We start from the raw sequence: 12,721 nt of genomic DNA on the forward strand, positions 1-12,721 counted from the left end.
TAGTAAATTGTTTTCATTCGATTATTTATTACCAAAATAAATCTTAATGATATTAAGTGTTTGATTAATTATTTTTTAATGTTATTAAGATGTAATTGTTATTACTGGTAACTTGCACGTGGTTAAGTTGAATTGTTTAATTGACATGTCATTGTATTTCTTAGATAACATTTGAACAGTGTTAAATTGAATTGTTTAATTGATCATAATTTCCAACTTAGATTTTGAATGTTAATTATAGTACTAAATTTAAAAGTAAACTCAAGGCTCAAAAGAATATTATATCCATTTGAATGTATATGAGTTAAATCATAACCAATATATCTCAATATTTTAAGTGGATTTCAGATTAATTGAACTAAGAATAATCTAAACTAAATTGAATTGTTAAATTGAATCTAAATTCAACTTAATTGTTCAATTAAATTTTAGTTATATTGAATTTAATTATACTCGTTGTTTAACTGAGTCCAATATTCAATAAATAGTTCAATTCAAATTAAATATCAGAATCCTTCGGTTGGATCTATGATAATTTGAATATAAAATGAGTATAGATATAACTGAATTATTTAATAGATATAAAATTCAACTTAATTGTCAAACCGAATCTAGTAACTAATCAACTTATTTATTTAATTAAATTTAAAATTAAATTTAATTATTACTGTTGAAACCAATATTCATTTGAGTAGTTAAACTGAATCAACTATAAAAATATTCCCAATCATTCGATTGGATCTAAAATCAATTGAATTTAAAATGAATACAAGTTTGACTGGATTGTTAAATCAAATTAAATTGTTCAAATGAATATAAGATTAACTGAAAGCATAAATACTCGTTTGGATCTAATTAAAATTCAATTAAACTGTTCAATTATGATTCAGTTTAATATAAGAACAATTGAAATCTCGGATGATTCAATTGAATATAAGTATCAATCAAACTGTTAAATTAAATCATTTTTTTAAATTCTTGATAATAATTAAGATCCTAAATTTAGTACCTAAATTAAATTGTAAGACTCAATTTCCTTTATGCGAATCAAGATAAAGGCGTTGTCTATTTTGATTCAATTTTCAATGTTTTGCAATTAAATTGGGTAGTAATTAATGTTGGTTTGAGTTCAAAAGTTAGAGCATCCGCAGCGGTGGCGAAAGACGCCACCGCCGTCCGCGCCGTTGGCAAGGCGCAGGACCGCCGCCGCTGCAGCCGCGCCGCTGGCACGGCGCTGCTCGATGTATCGAGCACGTCCGTGCCAGCGGACGCACACGTGGCGCGCTCCCATTCGTCAACGGCATAGCCGTTGTGTTTAAACTTTTTTTTTATTATTTTTTTTAAAATCGGTATTTAATTATAAATAATGCTAAAAAATAAAAAAAATATATTTTCCAAATCCCAAAAATATGGCCGTTTTTTCCCGTTTTTTCTGAATTTTTTTGATTTTTTTTTATTTTTTTTCCCCAAAATCATCTATAAATACACACATTCATCATCCATTTATCACATCAAATCATCTCTCATTCATCTCTCATTCATAATTCTCATACAAACTATCAACACATTCATCCCCCACTCAAAATCTCAAATGGATTTCACCCATATTATGGCGGAAGCGGAACGCGAAGAACAAGAATACTACGAACAACATCGTGCCGCTTACGAAGCATATGTCACGGCGAATACCCCTGCTCCTCCTCCTCAACGAACCAGATCAAATCGACGGTACATCCATCGTGACCGGGAGGGAGCCCACGAAAGGCTCGTTGCCGACTACTTTGCCGACCAGCCGCGGTTTCCGGCAGATTACTTCAGGCGTCGTTTTCGCATGTCAAAGCGCTTGTTCATGCGAATTGTCAACACATTGTCCGCACGTTGTCCGCACATTGTCAACCCGCACGACCCGAGACGGGTTCTTTTTGCGCAGCGTCAAGAGTCAGCGCGGAAAGATGTCGAAAGAGCCTTCGGGGTCCTTCAAGCTCGATTCAACATTGTGAAGGCCCCGGCTCGGCTGTGGTACGTGAATAATATCGCCGACATCATGTTCACGTGTATTATATTACACAACATGATTATAGCCGACGAAGGGCCGAGGGCGGCTAGCTTCTACGACGAGGACGAAGCCGGAAGCTCAACAGCGAGGTCTCCCCTACGCCGAGGCGAGCATACGACGGTTGGCCAGAGGATCGAGACAAGACACACAATGCGCGATACTCGAATCCACAATCAACTACAAGAAGACCTAATCAACCACATGTGGGCAAAATTCGGCAACGAGTAGTGTCATTTTTAATTTTTAGGATTTTAATTATGTAATTTTTAATTTTTAGGATTTTAATTATGCAATGTTTAATTTTATTTGTCATTTGTAATATTTATTGTGGGTTTTAAATGAATTTTAATATTATGGAAATGTTTTTGTGTAATTGAATTTTATATTAATTGTGCTCGTCCTTGCGGAAGAGCACAGTTGTGGGTGTTGTGCTCTTGCCAGAGAGCAGGCATGAATAGTACCGCCCGGGCCCACAACCGTGCCGCTGGCAAGAGCACGGTTGTGGATGCTCTTAAATACGCGTTCTCTCTCTTTGACAAACTAAAATGGAGGGAGTTCTAAAATAGAAAATAAAGAAAAGGCTATATAAGTAATTTCAACTTATCCACTAACTATAATTAATATTTTATCTATTAATTGACATACAAAATTTACTAATTTATCCCCGTGGTTGCCCACATTATGGCTGTTTAGCATCACTATTTTCTAATTATTTACACTGCGATGATTTTAATTATACTTGATTGAAACTAAAAACATTTTAAAATGAAAATTGATTATAAAATTTGGGGCTATTGGAAGTGTCCACCATAGCGGCGGAACAAATTTTTGAGGCTGTGGATAAAAAAGGGGCGTGGCTATTAAGTGGACACTCTAATATCATCGTGATAACAACTAGTCAGAAGATCTAAAAAGCAACGGTATTGGTTTAATTTTTTTGAATGTCAGTGCATTGATAAAAATATCAAAAGAAAATTATTTTTGCCACAACACATATTTAAGAGGATATAAGTATAGAAGGTTGGAAAATTGGAGGGATTTCAGCCCACTCCTCGCGATTGATATTTTTTGACCAAGTTTTCATAAATATTTTTTGCTATTATAAAAAAAGATACGACTCAATTGTAATGAGTTTGAGGAAGTATTAAATGTAAATTCTTTAAAATAAGTTGAAGCATCCAGAACACATTATTGGCACAAATGATTTCAAAATACAAGAATCTAAAATCACATGTACCCTAATCCAGAAACCTTGGCTTCAGCATTTGTAGCAAATTCACAGACCACGCCTGTTGTATTCCCATCAAAATATCAAGTATGCGCGGTACACAACATTGACTGGCGGTAGGCTGCACACGCCAACTAGAAACGCACACGTGGCGGATCCAATGCATTTCTGGTTTCTTGTGACATGTCACGAGTGGGTCAGGTGATGCAGGCGTACGTACGCCAGCCCCAATAGATTCTTGGACCGTACAACTCGCCTCAGCAGTGCCAGCCTGGACTCCACCGCATAAATATGAGTGCTTCTCTTTATTCTGACTTGGAAACTTGAATATGTGGCTTTTATTCGGTGCTTCGCAGCTCCATCAAATGAGTACTGCACTGGTACTAATAATAAAATTTATAAGAGGAACTAGGGGCGTGTTCACTTTATTAGATATGTCAAGAATTAAGCTCAAATCTGATCAATAATGCGTGTTCACTGTCTTAGACACATTTCTGGCGGGCCCTATAAATAAGTGTAGCCCGCACTGTTGCAACCAGAAATGTGCAGTTTTCATTTCTTACGAAAGGGCTAAGAATTGTACCTGCATGTCAAGAATTGAGGCGAAGATACCATATTTGCCCCTGAAAATTTGGCTTTCACACCCAACCGGTGCACGCAATTTATTTTGGGGAAAAGGACAAATTTGGCATTCTACATCAAACAAAAATAACATAAAAAATAAAATCCCCAAATCTTGGTCTATTTCTTGGACAGTGAACAGCCGTGTAAATATTCAATTATATGGGACCTATACAATCAATTCTAACCAGAATTATTTCCGGTGAATCCATATCTAATATAGTGAACACTAGGGCTGGCAAATCGTGCGGATTGGGTCATTATCGGGTCAACCTGATAATGACCCAACCCAATAAGGTCTAACCTGAACCCGACCTGTTAAGGAAACTGTAAATCCGAACACGAACCCGACCTGCTACCTTCAAATCCGAACACGACTCGCACCCGACACGAACCCGTTATCGACACGATATAATATGGGTTGACACGACACGATAACAACACGAACCTGATATTACACGATTAAAACCTAATATTACACGATTAAACCTTAATTTTTAACCTAATTTACACAATTAAAATTCATTTTATACTATTTAAACCTAATTTATAAAAAAATAAAAAATTAAAGTAATATATATTTTTTTAAATAATAATATTATTTCTTAATGGGTTACCCGTATCCGACCCGCATCCGACCCGAACCCAACCCGAAATTATCGGGTTCTTAATGGGTCAACTCGATAAGGACACGGATCCAATAAGACTTTACCCCAACCCAATAATTTCGTGTGGATTCGTGTCGGATTATCGTGTCGTGTCGAAAATTGCCAGCCCTAGTGAACACGCCCTTAAGTTGCGCATCCACACCAATTCCATACTACATGATATCATTAATAAATTACTATTTCACTTAATAAAAGATAGAGCACTCAAATTTTTAAAAAGGACATGAAATCAATCAACAAATAATGACGCATTTTGTAAATTCTCCCTTCCTCCCCAAAGAATATACACTTTGAGTTCAACACGGATTTTAATATAAAATTGATAAAGTAAGAGAGAAATTAAGAGAAAAAATAATTAAAGTATTATTAGTGAAGAATGTGTCACACCTCAATAGAGAGATAAAAGTTTCCAAAATTAGAAAGTGCATATTCTTGTGGGACGGATTAAAAAGGAAAGAGTGCATATTCTTGTAGGACGGAGGGAGTAAGATGAAATCGGAGTACTAAGAGCATCATTAACGCCACGGCCTGCAGCGTTGGAGGGGAAGGAGTTGCGGCTCAAGCCGAACCTAAGGACGGGGGAGAGTCCCGGGTCCCCACCCGGTTGCTTCCCTGCCCGGCGTTGGAGGCTTCCGCCGTCTAGTTGCGGCCCGGCCTAGGGTTATGGGGTGTTTGGGCCAGACCCGGAACCCCTATCCAATTTTTCTTTTAAAAAAAAATTTAATTTTGTTTGCCTATTTATATACCATTTCTTCGACATTTTTCCGACAATTTCTAGCTCTCTATTCCCTCTGTTTATTTGATTTTTTGGGGGGAGATTTGTAATTTTTTTTAGGGTTTGTAATTTTTTATAAACACTCTGAACAATGAATTTTTCATATTTTAATTGTTCGATGTTTTCTATTTTACGAGTAAAATAAGTTGTAATCGTAAATAGTGTAATGTAATAGTTGGGCTGGGATGGGGCCTACTTAGGAGTTGTGGTCTGGCGCAAAAAATTAGGGGAATGATGACGTGAAGGGGATTTGAGGCCTGAATGCGGGCCGGGGTTAGGAATGCTCTAACTAGGCAAAAGCAAGTCTAATTTTTCGGCAAACATGTGAAATAAATGGAAAGATTAGAGCCTAAGTCATTATCACTACAAAACTTATACTATCTCTGTCCCGTATTAACTGTTACATTTACTTTTTTTACTCGTTTTGTAAAAATGATAATAAATAGTTAAAGTCGAGAAATAGTAAAATAAAGAAAGAGGCCTAGCGGTAAAGGGTGCTGGATACCGCGTCTATCCTGGAGGTCTCGAGTTCGAACCCAGGGTGGCGTAATTTGTCTTTCCTCCTTGTTATAGGAGTTTATTTGTAATTTCCTCCTTCATATATATGATATAAATATATGAAGTTAATTTAAAAAAAAAAAAAAAAAATAATGTTGAGAAAAGTCTTCTTTACATGATTCTCTATCTTATTTTACTATTTATCCGCTTTAACTATTTACTACTATCATTTTTACAAAACGAGTGCAGAAAAGTAAATGTAACAGTTAATGCGGGACGGAGGTAGTATTTTGAATGACACAAAAATTGAGACGAAATTACTATCATCTGAACTTTTTAAAAAATAACCATAATTTAGGATGCAAAAGGAAGCGTCTCTAAGTTGATGACAAATTATCTTAATATTTTGCTTTTCAGGACGCTTCTATTTTTGTCTCCTAATTTCAGTTGGGATACCAACAAGGCAACAATAAGGTTATTTTATAAAGCATTGGTATAATTAGACACATAAATTAGTCTACTTAATAGCATTAAAAAGTATCCTTACCCTTTTTTTTTGTTGTAGTGTATTATGCTTACGTTATGATAAAATGTAAATTATAAACTAAATGAGTTTTTATTCTAGATTAAATAAGAAAGGGAGAAAGTCTACTTTTAAAAAAAAAATGGGAAATGTGTTATGATTTAGTTTGAATGGTTTAATGAAATCACTAAATTTGACCCGATTTGATTTTAACTTGGAAAATAATACACGTACTATAATTTTTTATATTTGTACTGCTAGTAAAATTTGTAATCCTATGCTATGAAAGGATCCAACAAAAGACGTGCATGATTTTGTTTGCATATTGGCAATGCAATATGTGCATATATCACGTGAGAAACGATGTCGGTTGACATGCAACCATTTAAATGCATCGACGAATTTGAAGTGTCAAATTGGCAGTGGTACTACGTAAATTTTTTTTTAAAAATAGTGCTATTATTGGAGTAGTAACTTCTCAAATTTGGTGAAAAATTAAACTATGCTACACAATTTGGTGAAAAATTAACCTATGCTAAAAGTTCGTTACTTTTTAGCAATTATCCTTATACATCACTTGGAGATTAATCTATTTTAAAGTTGATGAATCTCATCAATATCATGTTTGAATTTTTTATGTTTATGAATCTCTATAAATTTATTTTTTGAATAATAAATTGAATCACAAAAGTTCGCTAATAATTCAAGTATAGATTGCAATTGCCAATTGTTAGCAGAGATTTTTCATAGTGAGAGCTATTGCGACTTTGCATAATTGCATTGTACTACGATTCATTGTAGCATGTAGGACTTTCATTAATATGACATGATTTACAATGCAGTACGTTTGAAATTAATGTTTTTAATGAGTAGGACTTACATGTTACTGAATTCTATTCACCCACCAAATCTGACATCTATGTCGTGCAAGGATTCTAAATCTCCATTATGTAGACATTTCGAGAAGGTTATTCATCAAAGCAAATAATTCAGTATTATAGATAAATTTTTTTTACTTAACTGTTGAAATTCATTCCAAATTTGGAGGCAATTCAGGTACCAATGAATAAAATAAAGTAATTCATTCCAAGTTTTGTAGTATTACCAAACTGATGAATATTTTGGTTGGAATACCTCATGCTCCATTATTATTATGGTTAGCTACACCTTAGACTGGACTGGTAAGTGGTAATTGAAGTTATGATATTTTAATGTTAGGACCCAATATTTATTAGTACTATTATTTAGATCCAAGACCATCGAAAGGCAGGATCTAAATATACTCCATTATTGAAGTACAATTTTAGGGCCCAATATTTATAATCATAGTACTAGAAGTATAGATTTAAATTCATATTTACTGACATATTTGTAGTTATAAATGCATAAAAAATTGTGCATGAGTTACTTAAATAAGAGTTTGATATCTGAATATTAACCGATTTTATGGTGAAACGATTTCAAAAGTTTTTTTCTTGTTTTTTTGTTTTTCTTTTCCATTTTCACATTATGCTAAATTAAGTAGATACTCTAACCATTACTCATAGTGTGTATAATTAAAGCTGGCTACTCTACAAATTACTTTATTATATTCAATTTCAATTATTGAAAATAACTTCGATTTTGTAACGTACTTTTCAAGAAATGAATCGGAGAAAATAAGGTACCAGCCTATGTTATAGAGTAAATAAAATATTACGTTCTGATCATATATTTCAAATGTTTTATATTTATATGTTACAAATGTTCTATAACTACAAGGAACGATAATCTTTTAAGTCCAATAAAATCCAGTTGATTTTAAATGAGCCTCATTGTTCTGTCAAATAGAAGAATTTCAACATTTTAAATTTAGTACTATAGATGAAAATAAAGATGCAATTGAGCCAATTGCCGAGAAGATCAGATCGAGCAAAAGCGTTACCGTCGCTTTCAAGTTAAATGGATCGAACTACTCACTGTGGGCACGCCTAATGAAGGTGGCCATTGGCGGTAGGGGAGTCTACCGTCACATCACAGGAACCCCGACTCCACCAAGACCGGGAGAGAAGGGATACACCGATTGGGAGGAGATAGACTTGATAGTCTTCTCATGGATCATCGACAACATGGAGACACACATCATCGCCGACTTCGCGCATCATCAGACGGCGAAGTCCCTATGGGATACGCTCGCCGTAACGTTCGCAAGTTCAGCCGACTCGTATCTCATCTATGATCTGCGAGAGAAAGCAAGTAGAATCGTTCAGGGAGATACAAGCTTGGAAGCATATTGGAGCAAACTTCATGGATTATGGATGGACATTGACCGATGCCCACACAAAACCGTCGACTGCTGCGATAAAGGGGTGTCTCAATACCGAAGCATCAAATCTGAGTTAAGGTTATTCAAATTTCTCACCGGATTAAACGAGAAGTACGATTGGATCAGGCGTGAAATCCTCAAGGAAGATCCGTATCCCTCAGTCGATGAGCCGTACGGATGGGTGAAGCGGGAGGCAGCTCGATTGAAAATTATGTCACCGGCGTCCGAATCACCCACTGCCGCCGCTGGAAACGATTCATCATCGGGAATTGGATTCGGCTTTGGAGCCAGAGAGCACCGCCAGCCACAACAGCAGTACCGCGGCCAACCACCGCCACCACGTCAGAACCCAAACCGTCGGGGAAACTCCAAACCAGACAAATCGAAACTTTGGTGCTCCCACTGTGGAATGCACAAGCATACGAAGGATACCTGCTTTCAATTGATCGGATATCCCGATTGGTGGGAAGAGGAGAAGGCAGCAAAGGCAAAAATGGCGATTGGGACAGATGGGGGGCGAATTCGCGATGGAGCAGGGAAGCCGAGATACGGCGCAACCCCAGGAGCGAAAGCCCGAAGCCGGAGGTCTCCAGACCGGCGGAGGGCGACGCGGCGACGGTGGCGGAGGGAGAACGGCTGAGGCGATGGTGGCTTCGTTGAGAATGGACAGCAGCGACGCGGAGGAAGGAGGTAAAGGATTGGGGGAAATTAACCTCAATCCTAATTCTAAACCCTTGCTATTAAACCCTCCTTTTTTCCCGAACTTGCAATTAAGTCCCCAAAGTATGCCTGTCCATGAAATTAATCCCCAGACTAGGAGAATCCTCGATTTTGACCCCATTATATGTAAAAATTCATTTGCCCCCCTAGAAAAGCTGTCATATGCCTTTGAGACCCGAGATTATGATGAGTTTAATGATACTGGGTGGATTTTTGATTGCGGTGCCACTGATACCATGACCTTTGATAAAAGAGATTTTGTGAAATTTTATGAAACCCATAAATCACATATCCAGACAGCTAATGGGGGGTTGACTCCAGTTGAGGGGGCAGGGACTATAGAAATATTCCCAAATGTGCAGATTACGAATTGTCTCTATGTGCCGAACTTATCTAAAAAATTGATGTCCATTAGTCACGTGACTAAGGAGCTAAACTGTACCTTACTGATGCAACCGAACTTTTGTCTCTTACATGATATCCGGACGGGGAAGATTATTGGACGTGGCACTGAACGCCGTGGACCCTATTTTGTAGATGAGATCGCTCGACACGATGGTACGGCGATGCTTGCTCACGGACCTACCCATCAGGAGACTTGGCTCTGGCACCGAAGAATGGGTCATACATCTCCGGGTTATTTGAAATCTTTATTTCCCAAACTTTTTGTTCCGAAAGATTTTTCTTGTGAATCGTGTGTTTTGGCCAAGAGCCACCGTAACTCTTTTAAACCCAATGATACACGTGTTGAGACTGTTTTCTCTTTAATACATTCTGATGTGTGGGGACGGACACCTATTGGTACCGGATTTAAATACTTTGTGATATTTGTTGATGATTGCAGTAGGGCTACATGGGTATATTTTATGAAACATAAGTCGGAGGTTGTTGAAAAATTTATTATGTTTTATAAAATGATCCAAACCCAATTTCGAACAAACATTAGGATCCTACGGTCAGACAACGGGGGGGAATTTGTGAACAATTCTATGTCTCAGTTTTTTAGGGATAACGGGTTGATCCACCAAACTTCGTGTCCTCACACACCGGAACAAAATGGGGTAGCAGAGAGGAAAAATAGGATTATCCTCGAAATGACTAGAGCTCTCCTTTTTGATTCCAAGGTTCCACCAATTTTTTGGCCTGAAGCAGTAGCTACTTCTGTTTACCTTCTCAACCGCCTCCCTACAAAAACACTACATCGAAAAACACCCTTGGATCATCTGGCTACCCTGACACAAATCCCTGCAGCCTTATCCCTTCCCCCCAAAATTTTTGGTTGCACCGTCTGCGTACACATCTCAAAACAAGAAAGAACCAAATTTTCTCCGTGTGCAATTAAGTGTGTATTTATGGGGTATGGGATCACTCAGAAAGGATATCGGTGCTATGACCCTAAAACAAAAAAAAAATTATCGTTACCATGAATTGCAACTTCCTCGAAACAAAATTATTTTACCACCTTGGGACTCAGGGGGAGAGTGAGAGACAGGGGGAGACCCAAGAAAGCGACTCCCTTCGGTGGCATGTGCCAAGTCACTTTGATATGGGCCCACCCGAGCAAGTTGGTACCATCCATGAGTCGAATTTGTCTACAGAAACAAGCCCTTCAGTGCTTCTGTCGCGTTCCTCTGATCCAACCGTACCGGAATCCGAGGTAATCTCTGGCACACCTTCTGAAGATACGATCGTTATTTCTAACCCCCCTGATACAGAGGAAGATACCACTATTGATCAAGACACAGGACAGTATGTACTTCCGCCGCGCAGTACAAGGGGAATTCCTCCCAAGAGATATTCACCAGAGAGGATAGAAAGGAGAAATAGATACTCAATAGCAAGCTTTACTGAAGCTAATATCTCCAAAATGGCGAGGGCATTCCAGGCTGCACTGTACGAGGAGGAGATACCTCGAACGTTTGAAGAAGCCATAAAAATCAGGCACTGGAAGGAAGCAATGCTAGTTGAGATGAAAGCCTTGCAAAGAAACCACACATGGGAGATCAGTCCACTACCAGAAGGGAAGCACACTGTAGGGTGCAGATGGGTCTTCACCATCAAGAGGAGACCAGATGGAAGTATTGAACGGTATAAAGCTCGATTGGTGGCGAAAGGATACACTCAAGGTATTGACTATTCTGAGACCTTCTCTCCAGTTGCCAAAATGAACACTGTAAGAGTACTTCTATCTATAGCGGCAAATAAAGATTGGCCTCTCCATCAGTATGATGTCACTAATGCTTTCCTTCATGGAGAATTGAAAGACCCAATTTACATGGAGGCCCCACCAGGTTTTTCAGAGGAGTTCGGGAGAGAGAAGGTATGTAAGTTGAAGAAAACTCTATACGGGTTAAAACAATCACCAAGAGCATGGTTCGGCAGATTCACCGAAGTAATGAAGAAGTATGGGTATCGACAAAGCAGCTTCGACCGCACACTCTTCATCAAACGAGAAGATGAGAAAATCACTTGCTTGATAATTTATGTGGATGATATGATTATCACAGGGGATAATGAAGTCGAGATAGAACGACTAAAGAACATCTGGCAGCGGAATTCAAAATGAAGAATCTGGATGACCTCAAGTACTTTCTCGGGATTGAAGTACTTAGATCTGGAAAAGGAATCTTTATCAGCCAACGCAAGTACATTCTGGATCTCTTGGCAGAAATAGGAATGTTGGACTGTAGGCCCGCAGATACTCCTTTAGTTCAGAATCATGGGCTTCAAATCAGAAAATGTGCGAACTCTACGGATCCAGGAAGATACCAGAGACTCGTTGGGAAACTCATCTACTTGTCCCATACGAGACCAGACATTGTCTATGCTGTGGGAGTCCTCAGTCAATTCATGCACAATCCTCAAGAAGAACATTGGGAGGCAGCACTTAGGGTGGTACGATACTTGAAAGGAACGACCGGACATGGAGTGCTATTCCGGAAAAATGGGTACCTAGACATCCACGGATAACTGATGCAGACTGGGCAGGGAACCTGATGGACAGACCGTCCACTGGAGGATACTTCACATTTGTTGGAGGGAACTTGGTGACTTGGAGATGTAAAAAGCAAAAGGTAGTTGCACTCTCAAGCGCCGAAGCTGAATTTAGAGGTATTCGAAGTGGCTTAACCGAAATACTGTGGCTTAGAAGATTGATGAGAGAGTTGGAATTGGAGTCATCGAAGACTTGTAAGCTACTATGCGATAACAAAGCTGCAATCAGCATTTCAGAGAATCCAGTGCAGCACGACAGAACGAAGCACGTCGAAATTGATCGACATTTCATAAAGGAAAACATTGAAGAGAAGATAGTGGAGATCTCATATG

Source organism: Salvia splendens, chromosome 3 (assembly GCF_004379255.2).
Source record: "Salvia splendens isolate huo1 chromosome 3, SspV2, whole genome shotgun sequence".
NCBI lineage: Eukaryota > Viridiplantae > Streptophyta > Magnoliopsida > Lamiales > Lamiaceae > Salvia > Salvia splendens.